The following is a 21,780-nucleotide window of genomic DNA, read 5'->3' on the forward strand; positions in this document are numbered from 1 at the left end:
CCAGTGTACACTAGGTACCCAGGGCATTGGTGTACCCAAGGCCTGCCAGGGGCTGCAGCATGTATTATGCCACCCCAGGCTTGGCCTAACAATCTGACACAACTGGCTGATCACTCAGCTGAGGTAAGTTGGTGTAATCACCTCTTACTTAGGTGTAGTATACCTATACCTAACCTTAAATGGGACACCTGGTAACCTATAAGTCACTCCTATGGCAGGCCTTAACAATCCTGAAGGCAGAGTGCTTGGTTCCATGTGAGATGGTGCTCTGGCATGAGCTGAGCCTGTCTGCAGTGGTCGGAACAACTTCCTTCTACTGTTTCCAGATATCGTCATACCATATACTCTTAAGTGCATTATGAACCTCGCGGTTAAATGCTATCTTTGGTTTGGCTTTATCAAAACATGTCGAGTAAGGTGTCATACGAATTGGAATACTAACCCCTCGCCAATTCTGGCGACGGGGTTAGCATTCCACCCTTCTAGAGGGACACGACATGTACAGTGCCTGAAACCCGGGTAAAATCAGACATAGCCTCAGCTCCACAAAATGGATGCTGCCACCACAGACACAAGTCTGCCCTCCTGCTGCTGGGAGTCCTTCCAGCTTGGGAGGTGTGGACAAAGGGTTTCCTGCCAGGGGAGGTGCATGCACCACCCCAGACAGGATTTTGTGTATTGGTCAGGTAGGGCTTGAAAGAAACCAGACATGCCTGTGGCTCACAAGGAGCCTCGGTGCATATGCCAGTTCAAACCGGTCCTGGGGCACACCAGTCCCGGGCCTGGGGCGAGCTGGACAAAGGATTGGGGGTGTAACCACCCCCCTTCCTGGTCCCACCCATAGGGAGGGACCTAGCAGGTAGTCCGGCCCCTAGAATCCGAATAAAGGTAGGAGCTGTGTCCTAAGACTTCAGACATCCTGGAATCAACTTGAAACTAAGAAGAAGACGGGAACTTCGACGCTCTGCCGCACAGAGGACTGAAGCCAATCTCCCCTGTGGTCAGGGAGTGACCACCTTGCTAACGCAAGCACCATCCAGCGAATCAACGTCTGCTTTGCCGCCGCCTCCCGCCGGAGCCCGAGCCCAGAGACTGACAAGACCTGGACCTCCAGACCTCTCACCGCCCGATCCACAGTCCCTGCAAAGAGGAGACCCGTGGAGGCACCGAGACACGTGGAGCCAGCCATCTTGGAACGACTACGACAAGCTGACCAGTGCAACAACCGAGGCTCCCTCCAAGTTGTGCTTTGGGTCCTGAGAAGCCCAACCCTCGAGCAGCATCTGCACCAAAGGTGAGCCCTCCAGCATCTCCACGATCTGCGTGGGGCCCTTCTGCATTTTGCCACTCGACGCGCCTAACCGGTTGCTGGCCCGCTGGCTAGTGGCCATCTTGGCGACGAAATCTACGACAAACACCGCTGGTCTGGTTGCTCCAGACTGGCCCTTGCTCCCCTCCAAAGGAGCAATCCCTCTGACCTTGCTGGTCAGAACCAACAGCTGATTTCCGAATCCTCCTGCAATTGCTTTTGCCAAGGCTTGTTTGCTTCGATCAAGTCGCCGACACCGCCGACAGCGAGAGCCTGCGTGGGACAGCTCGTGAGCCGACTCCTGGACGTCGTCGACCTTCAGGGACCACGTGGCTGCGGAGACAAGCTACCCCTCATCACCTGTTTGCACCCGACATCGCCTGGTACCCACCTGGTGCCACGCTGGTCACTGGCTAGTGACTGTGAACACTGTCCCCTCTGCTTACAGGTCTTCAACATCTCCGATCCACTCTTGGATCCACTGCATCTCTTCCCGACCGACCGCCTGCAGCACTTTTGTCTACAGGCCCCACGGAACAGATAGAAGAAACCCGACGCACTTCGAGGCCTATGCACCCGCTTCCTGTGGGTGAGGTAAAGCTGGCACACCTGTGCCCAAGTGTAGTATTACATCTCTAGTGCCTGTGTTCCAAATCTTGAGTTCCTAGTCCATCCGGAAGATCCTCTTTGCAGTAACTTTGTACTTTTTACGCACCCATTGAAACCTATGGGAGCACGCGTGTGACTATTTGCTCTGCACACGCCACCCGTGGACCTCCTGGTCACTAACTGACGTTAGCTCCTCGTAGGCCCAGCGATTCTAGAGGCCCTAGGCCTTTTCCCTTTTCTGTTCGTGGTACTTATACCACTATTTTAGTATATGGTTCGAGTGGCCACCAGGGCCTATCCATATAAAGTGCAACTTCTGTGTATTCTGTGATAATCTTGTTTGACGATTTGTGCTCCTGTGCTCATAAAGAGACTAGGGGTAACTTTGATAAATAAATACATATATATTTTGAATATATATCTGTGTGGTGTCCTTTCATTGGTATAAAAGGGGGTTGCATTTGGTAAAACAGCTGGCTTAACACGCTTCACGAGTTTAGCCTCAAAGACTGCTTAGCCTACGCTACCACTAGGGCAGCTAGTCCAAAAAGGTTGACTTACAACCACACCATAAGGGTTGCTTGGCATGGTACAAGGTGGTCACTAGAACTAGTGAACAGCATATACCAGGCCAACTTCTCACAACACCCTACACTGCCCGAACACCACTGCTCTGCCCTAAACCCTGAATCACCACCCCCAGTACGTCATCCTCCATTGCCCTAACACCACTATTATGCCCTAAACCCTGAAACACCAGCACCAGCAGGACCCCCTACACTGCCCAAACACCACTGCTCTGCCCTAAACCCTGAAACACCACCCCCAGCTCGACCCTCTACTCTGGCAGAACACCACTGCACTGCCCTTATCCCTGAAACACCAGCCCCTTCATGACCCCCTACACTGCCCAAACACCACTGCACTGCCCTAAACGCTGAAACACCAGCCCCAGCACCACCCCTACACTGCCCAAACACCACTGAACTGTCCTAAACCCTGAAACATGACCCCCAGCACCACCCCCTACACTGCCCAAACACCACTGCACTGCCCGAAACCCTAAAACACGACCCCCAGAACGACCCCCTACACTACCCGAACACCACTGCACTGCCCTAAACCCTAAAACACCACCTCCTCCACAACCCCTTACACTGCCTGAACACCAATGCACTACCCTAAACCCACACCCCAGCACGACCCCCTAAACTGCCTGAACACCACTACACTGCCCTAAACTCTGAATAACCAGCCCCTGCACGACCTCCTACACTGCCCGAACACCACTGCACTGCCCTAAACACTGAAAAACCAGCTCCTGCAAGACCTGCTACCCTGCCAGAACACCACTGCACTGCCCTAAACGTGAAAGACCAGCCCCCGCATGACCCCCTACACTGCCCGACCAACACCGCACTGCCCTAAACCCTAAAACACCAGACCCAGCATGACCCCCTACACTGCCCGAACTCCACTGCACTGCCCTTATCCCTGAAACACCAACCCCTTCATGACCCCCTACACTGACCAAACACCACTGCACTGCCCTAAACACTGAAACACCAGCCCCAGCACCACCCCTACACTGCCCGAACACCACTGCACTGCCCTAAACACTGAAAAACCAGCCCATGCACGACCTGCTACACTGCCGGAACCCCACTGCACTGCCCTAAACGTGAAAGACCAGCCCCCGCATGACCCCCTCCACTGCCCGACCACCACTGCACTGCCCTAAACCATGAAACTCCACCCTCCAGACAACCCCCTACACTGCCCGACCACCACTGCGCTGCACTAAACCATGAAACTCCACCCCCCACACGACCCCCTACACTGCCAGAATACCACTGCACTGTCCTAAAACCTGAAACACCACCCCCAGCAAGACATCCTACACTGCCCGAACACCACTGCTCTGCCCTAAACCCTGAAACACCAGCCCCAGCACAACCCCCTACACTGCACGAACACCACTGCACTGCCCTAAACCCAGAAACACCAGCCCCAGCACCACCCCCTGCACTGCCCAAACGCCACTGCACTGCCCTAAACCCTGAAACACCAGCCCCAGCACAACCCCTACACTTCCCAAACACCACTGAAATGCCCTTAACCCTGCAACATGACACCCAGCACCACCCCCTACACTACCTGTACAGCACTGCACTGCCCTAAACCCTGAAGCACCACCCCCAGCACCACCCCCTGCACTGCCTGAACACAACTGCACTGCCATAAACCCTGAAACACCACCCCCTGCATGACCCCCTACACTGCCCGAACACCACTGCACTGTCCTATACCCTAAAACACCACCCCCAGCACGACCCCCTACACTGCCCGAACACCACTACACTACCCTAAACCACCACCCCTAGCATGACTCCCTACACTGCCCGAACACCACTGCACTGCCCTAAACCCTAAAACACCACCACTGCATGAACCCCTACCCTATCCAAACACCACTGCACTACCCTAAACCCTAAAACACCACCCCCACCACGACCCCCTACACTGCCCAAAGACCATTGTACTACCTTAAACCATAATACACCAGCCCCAGCATGACCCCCTACGCTGCCCAAACACCACTGCACTGCCCTAAACTGTGAAACACCACCCCCAGCAACACCCCCAAAACTGCCCGAACACCACTGCCCTAAACCCTGAAACACCACCCCCAGCAAGACCCACTATACTGCCCAAACACCACTGCACTGCCCTAAACCCTGAAACACCACCACCAGCAAGACCCCCTACACTGCCCGAACACCAATGCCCTAAACCCTGAAACAACACACCCAGCAGGACTCCTTACACTGTCCGAATACCACTGCACGGTCCTAATCCCTTAAACACCACCCCAGCATGACTCCCTACACTGCCCGAACACCACTGCCCTAAACCCTGAAACACCACCCCCAGCAAGACCCCCTATACTGCCCAAACACCACTGCACTGCCCTAAACCCTGAAAAAACAACACCCCCGGATGACCTCCTACACTGCCTGAACACCACTGCATTGCTCCAAACACTGAAACACCTGCCCCCACATGACCCCCTACACTGCCCGAACACCACTGCACTGCCCTAAACCGTGAAACACCAGTCCCCACACGACCCCCTACACTGCCCGAACACCACTGCACTGCCCTAAACCCTAAAACACCCCCCCAGCAAGATCCCCTACACTGCCCGAACACAACTGCACTGCCATAAACCCTGAAACACCACCCCCTGCATGAACCCCTACACTGCCAGAACACCACTGCACAGCGCTAAACCCTGAAACACCACCCCCAGCACGACCCCCTACACTGCCCGAACACCACTGCACTGTCCTATACCCTAAAACACCACCCCCAGCACGACCCCCTACACTGCCCGAACACCACTACACTACCCTAAACCCTAAAACACCACCCCTAGCATGACTCCCTACACTGCCCGAACACCACTGCACTGCCCTAAACCCTAAAACACCACCACCGCATGAACCCCTACCCTACCCAAACACCACTGCACTACCCTAAACCCTAAAACACCACCCCCACCACGACCCCCTTCACTGCCCAAAAACCATTGTACTACCTTAAACCATAATACACCAGCCCCAGCACGACCCCCTACGCTGCCCGAACACCACTGCACTGCCCTAATCCGTGAAACACCACCCCCAGCAAGACCCCCAAAACTGCCCGAACACCACTGCCCTAAACCCTGAAACACCACCCCCAGCAAGACCCCCTATACTGCCCAAACACCACTGCACTGTCCTAAACCCTGAAACACCACCACCAGCAAGACCCCCTACACTGCCTGAACACCAATGCCCTAAGCCCTGAAACAACACACCCAGCAGGACTCCTTACACTGTCCGAATACCACTGCACTGCCCTAAACCCTGAAACACCACCCCCAGCAAGACCCCCTATACTGCCCAAACACCACTGCACTGCCCTAAACCCTGAAACACCACCCCCAGCAAGACCCCCTACACTGCCTGAACACCACTGCACTGCCCTAAACTCTGAAACACCACCCCCTGCACAACACCCTACACTGCCCAAACACCACTGCACTGCCCTAAACTGTGAAACACCACCCCCAGCAAGACCCCCAAAACTGCCCGAACACCACTGCCCTAAACCCTGAAACACCACCCCCAGCAAGACCCACTATACTGCCCAAACACCACTGCACTGCCCTAAACCCTGAAACACCACCACCAGCAAGACCCCCTACACTGCCCGAACACCAATGCCCTAAACCCTGAAACAACACACCCAGCAGGACTCCTTACACTGTCCGAATACCACTGCACGGTCCTAATCCCTTAAACACCACCCCAGCATGACTCCCTACACTGCCCGAACACCACTGTCCTAAACCCTGAAACACCACCCCCAGCAAGACCCCCTATACTGCCCAAACACCACTGCACTGCCCTAAACCCTGAAAAAACAACACCCCCGGATGACCTCCTACACTGCCTGAACACCACTGCATTGCCCCAAACACTGAAACACCTGCCCCCACATGACCCCCTACACTGCCCGAACACCACTGCACTGCCCTAAACCGTGAAACACCAGTCCCCACACGACCCCCTACACTGCCCGAACACCACTGCACTGCCCTAAACCCTAAAACACCCCCCCAGCAAGATCCCCTACACTGCCCGAACACAACTGCACTGCCATAAACCCTGAAACACCACCCCCTGCATGAACCCCTACACTGCCAGGACACCACTGCACAGCGCTAAACCCTGAAACACCACCCCCAGCACGACCCCCTACACTGCCCGAACACACTGCACTGTCCTATACCCTAAAGCACCACCCCCAGCACGACCCCCTACACTGCCCGAACACCACTACACTACCCTAAACCCTAAAACACCACCCCTAGCATGACTCCCTACACTGCCCGAACACCACTGCACTGCCCTAAACCCTAAAACACCACCACCGCATGAACCCCTACCCTACCCAAACACCACTGCACTACCCTAAACCCTAAAACACCACCCCCACCACGACCCCCTTCACTGCCCAAAAACCATTGTACTACCTTAAACCATAATACACCAGCCCCAGCACGACCCCCTACGCTGCCCGAACACCACTGCACTGCCCTAATCCGTGAAACACCACCCCCAGCAAGACCCCCAAAACTGCCCGAACACCACTGCCCTAAACCCTGAAACACCACCCCCAGCAAGACCCCCTATACTGCCCAAACACCACTGCACTGTCCTAAACCCTGAAACACCACCACCAGCAAGACCCCCTACACTGCCTGAACACCAATGCCCTAAGCCCTGAAACAACACACCCAGCAGGACTCCTTACACTGTCCGAATACCACTGCACTGCCCTAAACCCTGAAACACCACCCCCAGCAAGACCCCCTATACTGCCCAAACACCACTGCACTGCCCTAAACCCTGAAACACCACCCCCAGCAAGACCCCCTACACTGCCTGAACACCACTGCACTGCCCTAAACTCTGAAACACCACCCCCTGCACAACACCCTACACTGCCCGAACACCCCTGCTCTGCACTAAACCCTGAAACACCACCTCTTTCATGAAACCCTACTCTGCCCAAACACCACTGCTCTGCCCTAAACCCTGAAACACCAGCACCAGCAGGACCCCCTACACTGCCCAAACACCACTGCTCTGCCCTAAACCCTAAAACACCACCCCCAGCTCGACCATCTACACTGCCAGAACACCACTGCACTGCCCTAAACCCTGAAACACCAGCCCCAGCACGACCCTCTACACTGCTCGAACACCACTGCACTGCCCTAAATCCTTACACACCACCCCCAGCATGACCCCCTACACTGCACGAACACCACTGCACTGCCCTAAACCCTAAAACAGCACCCCCAGCACGACCCCCTACACTGCCCGAACACCAATGCCCTAAACCCTAAATCACCACCCCTGCACGACCCCCTACACTACCCGAACACCACCGCAGTGCCCAAATCCCTGAACCACCACCCACTGCACAAACCCCTACACTGCCCGAACAACACCGCACTGCACTAAACCCTAAAACACCAGCCCCAGCACGACCCCCTACACTGCCCGAACACCACAGCCCTAAACCCTAAAATACCACCCCCTGCATGACCCCCTACACTGCCCGTACATCACCGCACTGCCCTAAACCCTAAAACAGCACCCACAGCAGGACCTCCTACACTGCCAGTACACCACTGCACTGCCCTAAACTCTGAAACACCACCCCCTGCACAACACCCTACACTGCCCGAACACCCCTGCTCTGCACTAAACCCTGAAACACCACCTCTTTCATGAAACCCTACTCTGCCCAAACACCACTGCTCTGCCCTAAACCCTGAAACACCAGCACCAGCAGGACCCCCTACACTGCCCAAACACCACTGCTCTGCCCTAAACCCTAAAACACCACCCCCAGCTCGACCATCTACACTGCCAGAACACCACTGCACTGCCCTAAACCCTGAAACACCAGCCCCAGCACGACCCTCTACACTGCTCGAACACCACTGCACTGCCCTAAATCCTTACACACCACCCCCAGCATGACCCCCTACACTGCACGAACACCACTGCACTGCCCTAAACCCTAAAACAGCACCCCCAGCACGACCCCCTACACTGCCCGAACACCAATGCCCTAAACCCTAAATCACCACCCCTGCACGACCCCCTACACTACCCGAACACCACCGCAGTGCCCAAATCCCTGAACCACCACCCACTGCACAAACCCCTACACTGCCCGAACAACACCGCACTGCACTAAACCCTAAAACACCAGCCCCAGCACGACCCCCTACACTGCCCGAACACCACAGCCCTAAACCCTAAAATACCACCCCCTGCATGACCCCCTACACTGCCCGTACATCACCGCACTGCCCTAAACCCTAAAACAGCACCCACAGCAGGACCTCCTACACTGCCAGTACACCACTGCACTGCCCTAAACCCTGAAACTCCAGCACCACCCCTACAGTGCCCGAACCCCACTGCACTGCCCTAAACCCTGGAACACCAGCCCCAGCACCACACCCTATACTGACCGAACACCACTGCACTGCCCTAAACCCTGAAACACCAGCCCCAGCACCACCCCCTGCACTGCCCAAACACCACTGCACTGCCCTAAACCCTGAAACACCAGCCCCAGCACCACCCGACACTGCCCAAACACCACTGAACTGCCCTAAACCCTGAAACACGACCGCCAGCACCACCCCCTACACTGCCCGAACAGCACTGCACTGCCCTAACCCCTGAAACATCACCCCCAGTACGTCCCCCTACACTGCCCGAACACCACTGCACTGCCTTAAAACCTGAGTCACCACCCCCAGTACGTCACCCTACATTGCTCTAACACCACTGCTATGCCCTAAACCCTGAAACACCAGCACCAGCAGGACCCCTACACTGCCCAAACACCACTGCTCTGCCCTAAACCCTGAAACACCACCCCAGCTTGACCATCTACACTGCCCGAACACCACTGCACTGCCCTAAACCCTGAAACACCAGCCCCAGCACGACCCCCTACACTGCCCGATCACCACTGCACTGCCCTAAACCCTTACACACCACCCCCAGCACGAACCCCTACACTGCCTGAACACCACTGCACTGCCCTAAACCCTAAAACAGCACCCCCAGCACAATCCCCTACACTGCCCGAACACCAATGCCCTAAACCCCAAATCACTATCCCTGCACGACCCCCTACACTACCCGAACACCGCGCACTGCCCAAATACCTGAACCACCACCCCCTGCACAACCCCCTACACTGCCCGAAAAACACCGCACTACCCTAAACCCTAAAACACCAGACCCAGCACGACCCCCTACACTGCCCGAACACCACTGCACTGCCCTAAACCCTAAAACACCACCCCCTGCATGATCCCCTACACTGCCCATACACCATCGCACTGCCCTAAACCCTAACACACCACCCCCAGCGAGACCGCCTACACTGCCAGAACACCACTGCACTGCCCTAAACCCTGAAACACGACCCCCAGCACCACCCTCTACACTGCCGGAACAGCACTGCACTGCCCTAAACCCAGAAACACCACCCCCAGCACCACCCCCTACACTGCCCGAACACCACTGCACTGCCCTAAACCACCACCCCCTGCATGATCCCCTACACTGCCCGTACACCACCCACTGCCCTAAACCCTAAAACACCACCCCCAGCGAGACCTCCTACACTGCCAGAACACCACTGCACTTCCCTAAACCCTGAAACACGACCCCCAGCACCACCCTCTACTGCCAGAACACCACTGCACTGCCCTAAACCCTGAAACACAACCCCCAGCACCACCCTCTACACTGCCCGAACAGCACTGCACTGTACTAAACCCTAAAACACCACCCCCAGCAAGACCTCCTACACTGCCAGAACACCACTGCACTGCCCTAAACCCTGAAACACCAGCCCCAGCACCATCCCCTACAGCGCCCGAACCCCACTGCACTGCCTAAATCCTGGAAAACCAGCCCCAGCACCACCCCCTGCACTCCCCAAACACCACTGCACTGCCCTAAACCCTGAAACACCAGCCCCAGCACCACCCCTACACTGCCCAAACACCACTGAACTGCCCTAAACCCTGAAACACGACCCCCAGCACCACCCTCTACACTGCCCGAACAGCACTGCACTGCTCTAAACCCTGAAACACCACCCCCTACACTGCCCGAACACCACTGCACTGCCCTAAACCCTGAAAAAACAACACCCCCGGATGACCTCCTACACTGCCCGAACACCACTGCAAAGCCCTAAACACTGAAATACCTGCATCAGCACGACACCTACACTGCCCGAACACAACTGCACTGCCCTAAACCATGAAACACCAGTCCCCACACGACCCCCTACACTGCCCGAACACCACTGGACTGCAATAAACCCTAAAACACCACCCCCAGCAAGATCCCCTACACTGCCCGAACACCACTGCCCTAAACCCTATAACACCAAACCGTGCAAGACCCCATACAGTGCCTGAATGCCACTGTCCTAAACCCTGAAACACCACCCCCAGCAAGACCCCCTATACTGCCCAAACACCACTGTACTGCCCTAAACCCTGAATGACCACCCCAGCAAGACCCCCTACACTGCCTGAACACCACTGCACTGCCCTAAACCCTGAAACACTGCCCCCTGCACGACACCCTACACTGCCCGAACACCACTGCTCTGCCCTAAACCCTGAATCACCACCCCCCGTACGTCACCCTCCATTGCCCTAACACCACTATTATGCCCTAAACCCTGAAACACCAGCACCAGCAGGACCCCCTACACTGCCCAAACACCACTGCTCTGCCCTAAACCCTGAAACACCACCCCCAGATCGACCCTCTACTCTGCCAGAACACCACTGCACTGCCCTAAACCCTGAAACACCAGCCCCTGCACATTCCCCTATACTGCCCGAACACCACTGCACTGCCCTTATTCCTGAAACACCAACCCCTTCATGACCCCCTACACTGCCCAAACACCACTGCACTGCCCTAAACGCTGAAACACCAGCCCCAGCACCACCCCTACACTGCCCAAACAGCACTGAACTGCCCTAAACCCTGAAACATGACCCCCAGCACCACCCCCTACACTGCCCAAACACCACTGCACTGCCCTAAACACTAAAACACCATCCCCAGCACGACCCCCTACACTGACCGAACACCACTGCACTGCCCTAAACCCTAAATCACCACCCCAGCACGACCCCTAAACTACCCGAACACCACCCCACTGCCCAAAACCATGAACCACCACCCCCTGCACGACCCCCTACACTGCCCGAACACCACCGCACTGCCCTAAACCCTGAAACACCACACCCAGCACGACCCTCTACACTACCCGAACACCACTGCACTGCCCTAAACCCTGAAACACCACCCCCAGCAAGACCCCCTACACTGCCTGAACACCACTGCACTGCCCTAATTCCTGAAACACAACTCCCTGCACGACCCCATACACTACCCGAACACCACTGCTCTGCCCTAAACCCTGAAACACCACCTCCTTCACTAACCACTACACTGCCCGAACATCACACTGCTCTACCCTAAACCCTGAAAAACCACACCCAGCACGACCCTCTACACTACCCGAACACCACTGCACTGCCCTAAACCCTAAAACACCTGCCTCAGCACGAACCCCTACGCTGCCCGAACACCACTGCACTGCCCTAAACCCTTACCCATCACCCCCAGCACGACCCCCTACACAACCCGAACACCACTGCACTGCCCTAAACCCTATAACACCACCTCCTCCACGACCGCTTACACCGTCTGAACACCAATGCACTGCCCTAAACCCTAAAACAGCACCCCCCTGCACGACCCCCTACACTGCCCGAACAGAACTGCACTGCCCTGAAACCTAAAACACCACCCCCTGCATGACCCCCTTCACTGCCATAACCACACTGCACTGCCCTGAACCCTGTAACACCACCCCCAGCACTACCCCCTACGCTGCCCGAACACCATCGCACTGCCCTGAACCCTGAAACACCACCGCCTGCACAACCCCTTACATCTGCCCGAACACCACTGCACTGCCCTGAACCCTGAAAACCAGCCCCAGCACGTCCCCCTACACTGCCTGAACACCACTGCACTGCCCTAAACCCTGAAACACCACCCCCAACACGACCCACTACACTGCTTGAACACCACTGCACTGCCCTAAACCCTGAAACACCACTCCAGCACGACCCCCTAAACTGCCCGAACACCACTGCACCGCCCAAAAGTCTGAAAAACCAGCCCCCGCACGACCTCCTACACTGCCCAAACACTAGTGAACTGCCCTAAACCGTGAAACACCAGCCCCAGCACGACCCCCTACCCTGCCCAAACACCACTGTACTGCCCTAAACTATGAAACACCACACCCAGCACGACACCTACACTACGCGAACACCACTGCACTGCCCAAAACCCTAAAACACCACCCCCAGCAAGACCCCCTACACTTCCCGAACTACACAGCACTGCCCTAAACCCTAAAACGCCACACCCAGCACAACCCCCTACAATGCCCGAATGCCAATGCACTGCCCTAAACCCTAAAACACCACCCCCAGCTCAACCCCTACACTGCCCGAACACTACCGCACTGCCCTAAACCCTAAAACACCAGCCCCAGCACGACCCCCTACACTACCCAAACACCACTGCACTGCCCAAAACCCTGAAACACCACCCCCTGCACAACCCCCTAAACTGCCTGAACACCACTGCACTGCCCTAAACTCTGAAAAACCAGCCCCCACACGACCTCCTACACTGCCCGAACACCACTGCACTGCCCTAAACACTGAAAAACCAGCCCCTGCACGACCTGCTACACTGCCTGAACACCACCACACTGCCGTAAACCGTGAAACACCAGCCCCCGCATGACCTTCTACACTGCCCGACCGCCACTGCACTGCCCTAAACCGTGAAACTCCACCCCCCACACGACCCCCTACACTGCTTGAACACCACTGCACTGCCCTAAACCCTAAAACACCACCACCAGCAAGATCCCCTACACTACCCGAACACCACTGCCCTAATCCCTGAAACTCCACACCCTGCAAGACCCCATACAGTGTCCGAAAACCACTGCCCTAAGCCCTGAAACACCACACCTTGCAAGACCCCTGCACTGCCCGAACACCACTTCACCACTACCCTAAACCCTGAAACACCACCCCCAGCAAGACTCCCTACACGGTCCGAACACCACCGCACTGTCCTAAATCCTGAAACACCACCCCAGCATCACCCCCTACACTGCCCGAACACCAATGCACTAAATCCTGAAAAACAACCCCCAGCAAGACCCCCTATACTGACCAAACACCACTGCACTGCCCTAAACCCTGAAACACCACCCCCAGCAAGATCCCCTACACTGCCTGAACACCACTGCACTGCCCTAATTCCTGAAACACAACCCCCTACACTACCGGATCACCACTGCTCTGCCCTAAACCCTGAAACACCACCTCCTTCACTAACCACTACACTGCCCGAACATCACTGCTCTACCCTAAACCCTGAAACGCCACCCCCAGTACGTCCCTCTACACTGCCCAAAAACCACTGCACTGCCTTAAACCCTGAAACACCACCCCCAGTACATCCGCCTACATTGCCCGAACACGACCGCTCTGCCCTAAACCCTGAAACACCAGCACCAGCAGGACCCCCTACACTGCCCAAACACCACTGCTGTGCCATAAACCCTGAAACACTACCCCTCGTTCGACCCTCTACACTGCCAGTACACCACTGCACTGCCCTAAACCCTGAAACACCAGCCCCAGCACAACCCCCTACACTGCCTGAACACCACTGCACTGTCCTAAACCCTAAATCACCACCCCAGCACGATCCCTAAACTACCCGAACACCACCGCACTGCCCAAAACCATGAACCACCACCCCCTGCACGACCCCCTACACTGCCCGAACACCGCCGCACTGTCCTAAACCCTGAAACACCACACCCAGCACGACCCTCTACACTACCTGAACAGCACTGCACTGCCCTAAACCCTGAAACACCACCCCCAGCAAGACGCCCTACACTGCCTGAACACCACTGCACTGCCCTAAATCCTGAAACACAACCCCCTGCATGACCCCATACACTACCCGAACACCACTGCTCTGCCCTAAACCCTGAAACACCACCTCCTTCACAACCACTACACTGCCCGAACATCACTGCTCTACCCTAAACCCTGAAACACCACCCAGTACATCCCTCTACACTGCCCAAAAACCACTGCACTGCCTTAAACCCTGAAACACCACCCCAGTACATCCGCCTACATTGCCCGAACACCACTGCTCTGCCCTAAACCCTGAAACACCAGCACCAGCAGGAACCCCTACACTGCCCAAACACTACTGCTGTGCCATAAACCCTGAAACACTACCCCCCGCTCGACCCTCTACACTGCCAGTACACCACTGCACTGCCCTAAACCCTGAAACACCAGCCCCAGCACAACCCCCTACACTGCCTGAACACCACTGCACTGCCCTAAACGCTAAAACAGCACCCTCAGCACGACCCCCTACACTGCCCGAACAGCAATGCCCTAAACACTAAAACACCATCCACAGCACAACCCCCTACACTGCCGGAACACCACTGCACTGCCCTAAACCACCACCCCAGCACGACCCCTACACTACCCGAACACCACCACACTGCCCAAAACCATGAACCACCACCCCCTGCACGACCCCCTACACTGCCCGAACACCACTGCACTGCCCTAAACCCTGAAACACCAGCCCCAGCACGACCCCTACACTGCCCGAACACCACTGCACTGCCCTAAACCCTAAATCACCACTCCAGCACGACCCCCTAAACTGCCCGAACACCACTGCACCGCCCAAAAGTCTGAAAAACCAGCCCCCGCACGACCTCCTACACTGCCCAAACACTAGTGAACTGCCCTAAACCGTGAAACACCAGCCCCAGCACGACCCCCACCCTGCCCAAACACCACTGTACTGCCCTAAACTATGAAACACCACACCCAGCACGACACCTACACTACGCGAACACCACTGCACTGCCCAAAACCCTAAAACACCACCCCCAGCAAGACCCCCTACACTTCCCGAACTACACAGCACTGCCCTAAACCCTAAAACGCCACACCCAGCACAACCCCCTACAATGCCCGAATGCCAATGCACTGCCCTAAACCCTAAAACACCACCCCCAGCTCGACCCCTACACTGCCCGAACACTACCGCACTGCCCTAAACCCTAAAACACCAGCCCCAGCACGACCCCCTACACTACCCAAACACCACTGCACTGCCCAAAACCCTGAAACACCACCCCCTGCACAACCCCCTAAACTGCCTGAACACCACTGCACTGCCCTAAACTCTGAAAAACCAGCCCCCACACGACCTCCTACACTGCCCGAACACCACTGCACTGCCCTAAACACTGAAAAACCAGCCCCTGCACGACCTGCTACACTGCCTGAACACCACCACACTGCCGTAAACCGTGAAACACCAGCCCCCGCATGACCTTCTACACTGCCCGACCGCCACTGCACTGCCCTAAACCGTGAAACTCCACCCCCCACACGACCCCCTACACTGCTTGAACACCACTGCACTGCCCTAAACCCTAAAACACCACCACCAGCAAGATCCCCTACACTGCCCGAACACCACTGCCCTAAACCCTGAAACTCCACACCCTGCAAGACCCCATACAGTGTCCGAAAACCACTGCCCTAAGCCCTGAAACACCACACCTTGCAAGACCCCTGCACTGCCCGAACACCACTTCACCACTACCCTAAACCCTGAAACACCACCCCCAGCAAGACTCCCTACACGGTCCGAACACCACCGCACTGTCCTAAATCCTGAAACACCACCCCAGCATCACCCCCTACACTGCCCGAACACCAATGCACTAAATCCTGAAAAACCACCCCCAGCAAGACCCCCTATACTGACCAAACACCACTGCACTGCCCTAAACCCTGAAACACCACCCCCAGCAAGATCCCCTACACTGCCTGAACACCACTGCACTGCCCTAATTCCTGAAACACAACCCCCTACACTACCGGATCACCACTGCTCTGCCCTAAACCCTGAAACACCACCTCCTTCACTAACCACTACACTGCCCGAACATCACTGCTCTACCCTAAACCCTGAAACGCCACCCCCAGTACGTCCCTCTACACTGCCCAAAAACCACTGCACTGCCTTAAACCCTGAAACACCACCCCCAGTACATCCGCCTACATTGCCCGAACACGACCGCTCTGCCCTAAACCCTGAAACACCAGCACCAGCAGGACCCCCTACACTGCCCAAACACCACTGCTGTGCCATAAACCCTGAAACACTACCCCTCGTTCGACCCTCTACACTGCCAGTACACCACTGCACTGCCCTAAACCCTGAAACACCAGCCCCAGCACAACCCCCTACACTGCCTGAACACCACTGCACTGTCCTAAACCCTAAATCACCACCCCAGCACGATCCCTAAACTACCCGAACACCACCGCACTGCCCAAAACCATGAACCACCACCCCCTGCACGACCCCCTACACTGCCCGAACACCGCCGCACTGTCCTAAACCCTGAAACACCACACCCAGCACGACCCTCTACACTACCTGAACAGCACTGCACTGCCCTAAACCCTGAAACACCACCCCCAGCAAGACGCCCTACACTGCCTGAACACCACTGCACTGCCCTAAATCCTGAAACACAACCCCCTGCATGACCCCATACACTACCCGAACACCACTGCTCTGCCCTAAACCCTGAAATACCACCTCCTTCACAACCACTACACTGCCCGAACATCACTGCTCTACCCTAAACCCTGAAACACCACCCAGTACATCCCTCTACACTGCCCAAAAACCACTGCACTGCCTTAAACCCTGAAACACCACCCCAGTACATCCGCCTACATTGCCCGAACACCACTGCTCTGCCCTAAACCCTGAAACACCAGCACCAGCAGGAACCCCTACACTGCCCAAACACTACTGCTGTGCCATAAACCCTGAAACACTACCCCCCGCTCGACCCTCTACACTGCCAGTACACCACTGCACTGCCCTAAACCCTGAAACACCAGCCCCAGCACAACCCCCTACACTGCCTGAACACCACTGCACTGCCCTAAACGCTAAAACAGCACCCTCAGCACGACCCCCTACACTGCCCGAACAGCAATGCCCTAAACACTAAAACACCATCCACAGCACAACCCCCTACACTGCCGGAACACCACTGCACTGCCCTAAACCACCACCCCAGCACGACCCCTACACTATCCGAACACCACCACACTGCCCAAAACCATGAACCACCACCCCCTGCACGACCCCCTACACTGCCCGAACACCACCGCACTGCCCTAAACCCTGAAACACCACACCCAGCACGACCCTCTACACTACCCGAACACCACTGCACTGCCCTAAACCCTGAAACACCAGCCCCAGCACGACCCCTACACTGCCCGAACACCACTGCACTGCCCTAAACCCTAAATCACCACCCCAGCACGACCCCCTACACTGCCCGAACACCACCGAACTGCCCTAAACCCTGAAACACCACACCCAGCACGACCCTCTACACTACCCGAACACCACTGCACTGCCCTAAACCCTGAAACACCAGCCCCAGCACGACCCCTACACTGCCCGAGCACCACTGCACTGCCCTAAACCCTTACCCACCACCCCCAGCACAACCCCCTACACTGCCTGAACACCACTGCACTGCCCTAAACCCTAAAACACCACCCCCAGCATGACCCCCTACACAACCCGAACACCACTGCACTGCCCTAAACCACCACCTTCTCCACGACCCCTTACACCGCCTGATCACCAATGCACTGCCCTAAACCCTAAAACACCACCCCCTGCATGACCCCCTACACTGCCCGAACAGAACTGCACTGCCCTGAACCCTGTAACTCCACCCCCAGCACTACGCCTTACACTGCCCGAACAGACCTGCACTGCCCTGAACCCTGAAACACCAACCCCTGCACAACCCCCTACATCTGCCCGAACATCACTGCACTGCCCTGAACCCTGAAAACCAGCCCCAGCATGTCCCCCGGCACTGCCAGAACACCACGGCACTGCCCTAAGCCCTGAAACACCACCCCCAACACGACCCCCTACACTGCCCAAACACCACTGCACTGCCCTAAACCCTGAAACACCACTCCAGCACGATCCCCTAAACTGCCCGAACACCACTGCACTGCCCTAAAGTCTGAAAAACCAGCCCCCGCATGACCTCCTACACTGCCCAAACACTAGTGAACTGCCCTAAACCCTGAAACACCACCCCAGCAAGACCCCCTAAACTGCCTGAACACCACTGCACTGCCCTAAACCCTGAACTACCACCCCCTGCATGACCCCCTACACTGCCCGAACACCACTGCACTGCCCTAAACCCTGAAACACCACCCCCAGCAAGATTCCCTACACTGCCCGAACACCACTGCCCTAAACACTGAAATACCACACCCTGCAAGACCCCTTACAGTGCCCGAACACTACTGCCCTAAACCCTGAAATACCACACCCTGCAAGACCCCTTACAGTGCCTGAACACCACTGCCCTAAGCCCTGAAACACCACCCCCAGCAAGACCCCCTACACTGTCCGAAAACCACTGCACTGTCCTAAACCCTGAAACACCACCCCCAGCAAGACCCCCTAAACTGCCTGAACACCACTACACTGCCCTAAACCCTGAAACACCACCCCCTGCATGACCCCCTACACTGCCCGAACACCACTGCTCTGCCCTAAACTCTGAAACACCAGCCCCAGCATGAACCCCTACACTGCCCGAACACCAATGCCTTAAACCCTAAAACACTACCCCCAGCACGACCCCCTACACTGCCCGAACACAACTTCACTGCCATAAACCCTAAACCACCACCCCCGCATGACCCCCTACACTACCCGAACACCACCGCACTACCCAAAACCCTGAACCACCACCCCCTGCATAACCCCTACACTGCCTAAACACCACCGCACTGCCCTAAACCCTAAAACACCTGCCCCAGCTTCGACCCCCTAGCCTGCCCAAACACCACTGCACTGCCCTAAACTCTAAAACGCCACCACCAGCACAACCCCCTACACTGCCCGAATGCCAATGTACTGCCCTAAACCCTAAAACACTACCCCCAGCACGACCCCCTACACAACCCGAACACCACTGCACTGCCCTAAACCCTAAAACACCACCTTCTCCACGACCCCTTACACCGCCTGAACACCAATGCACTGCCCTAAACCCTAAAACACCACCCCCTGCACGACCCCCTACACTGCCCGAACAGAACTGCACTGCCCTGAACCCTAAAACACCACCCCCTGCATGACCCCCTACACTGCCCTAACACCACTGCACTGAACCCTGTAACTCCACCCCCAGCACTACGCCCTACACTGCACGAACAGAACTGCCCTGCCCTGAACCCTGAAACACCACCCCCTGCACAACCCCCTACATCTGCCCGAACATCACTGCACTGCCCTGAACCCTGAAAACCAGCCCCAGCACGTCCCCCGGCACTGCCAGAACACCACTGCACTGCCCTAAGCCCTGAAACACCACCCCCAACACGACCCCCTAAACTGCCCGAACACCACTGCACTGCCCTAAAGTCTGAAAAACCAGCCCCCGCATGACCTCCTACACTGCCCAAACACTACTGAACTGCCCTAAACCCTGAAACACCACCCCAGCAAGACCCCCTAAACTGCCTGAACACCACTGCACTGCCCTAAACCCTGAAACACAACCCCCTGCATGACCCCCTACACTGCCCGAACACCACTGCCCTAAACACTGAAATACCACACCCTGCAAGACCCCTTACAGTGCCCAAACACTACTGCCCTAAACCCTGAAATACCACACCCTGCAAGACCCCTTACAGTGCCCGAACACCACTGCCCTAAGCCCTAAAACACCACACCCAGCAAGACCCCCTACACTGTCCGAAAACCACTGCACTGTCCTAAACCCTGAAACACCACCCCCAGCAAGACCCCATAAACTGCCTGAACACCACTACACTGCCCTAAACCCTGAAACACCACCCCCTGCATGACCCCCTACACTGCCCGAACACCACTGCTCTGCCCTAAACTCTGAAACACCAGCCCCAGCATGAACCCCTACACTGCCCGAACACCAATGCCTTAAACCCTAAAACACTACCCCAGCACGACCCCCTACACTGCCCGAACACCACTTCACTGCCATAAACCCTAAACCACCACCCCCGCATGACCCCCTACACTACCCGAACACCACCGCACTACCCAAAACCCTGAACCACCACCCCCTGCATAACCCCTACACTGCCTAAACACCACCACACTGCCCTAAACCCTAAAACACCTGCCCCAGCTTCGACCCCCTAGCCTGCCCAAACACCACTGCACTGCCCTAAACCCTAAAACGCCACCCCCAGCACAACCCCCTACACTGCCCGAATGCCAATGTACTGCCCTAAACCCTAAAACACTACCCCCAGCACGACCCCCTACACTGCCTGAACACCACTGCACTGCCCTAATTCCTGAAACACAACCCCCTGCACGACCCCCTACACTACCCATACACCACTGCTCTGCCCTAAACCCTGAAACACCACCTCCTTCACTAACCACTACACTGCCCGAACATCACTGCTCTACCCTGAACCCTGAAACACCACCCCCAGTACGTCCCTCTACACTGCCCAAAAACTACTGCACTGCCTTAAACCCTGAATCATCACCCCCAGTACATCCGCCTACATTGCCCGAACACCACTGCTCTGCCCTAAACCCTGAAACACTACCCCCCGCTTGACCCTCGACACTGCCAGTACACCACTGCAATCTCCTAAACCATGAACCACCACCCCCTGCACGACCCCCTACACTGCCTTAACACCACTGCACTGCCCTAAACCCTAAAACACCACCCCCAGCATGACCCCCTACACAACCCGAACACCACTGCACTGCCCTAAACCCTAAAACACCACCCCCAGCATGACCCCCTACACAACCCGACCACTGCACTGCCCTAAACCCTAAAACACCACCTTCTCCACGACCCCTTACACCGCCTGAACACCAATGCACTGCCCTAAACCCTAAAACCCCACCCCCTGCACA

The sequence above is a fragment of the Triturus cristatus genome, chromosome 1_1 (genome assembly GCF_964204655.1).
Source record: "Triturus cristatus chromosome 1_1, aTriCri1.1, whole genome shotgun sequence".
In the NCBI taxonomy this organism is placed as follows: Eukaryota; Metazoa; Chordata; class Amphibia; order Caudata; family Salamandridae; genus Triturus; species Triturus cristatus.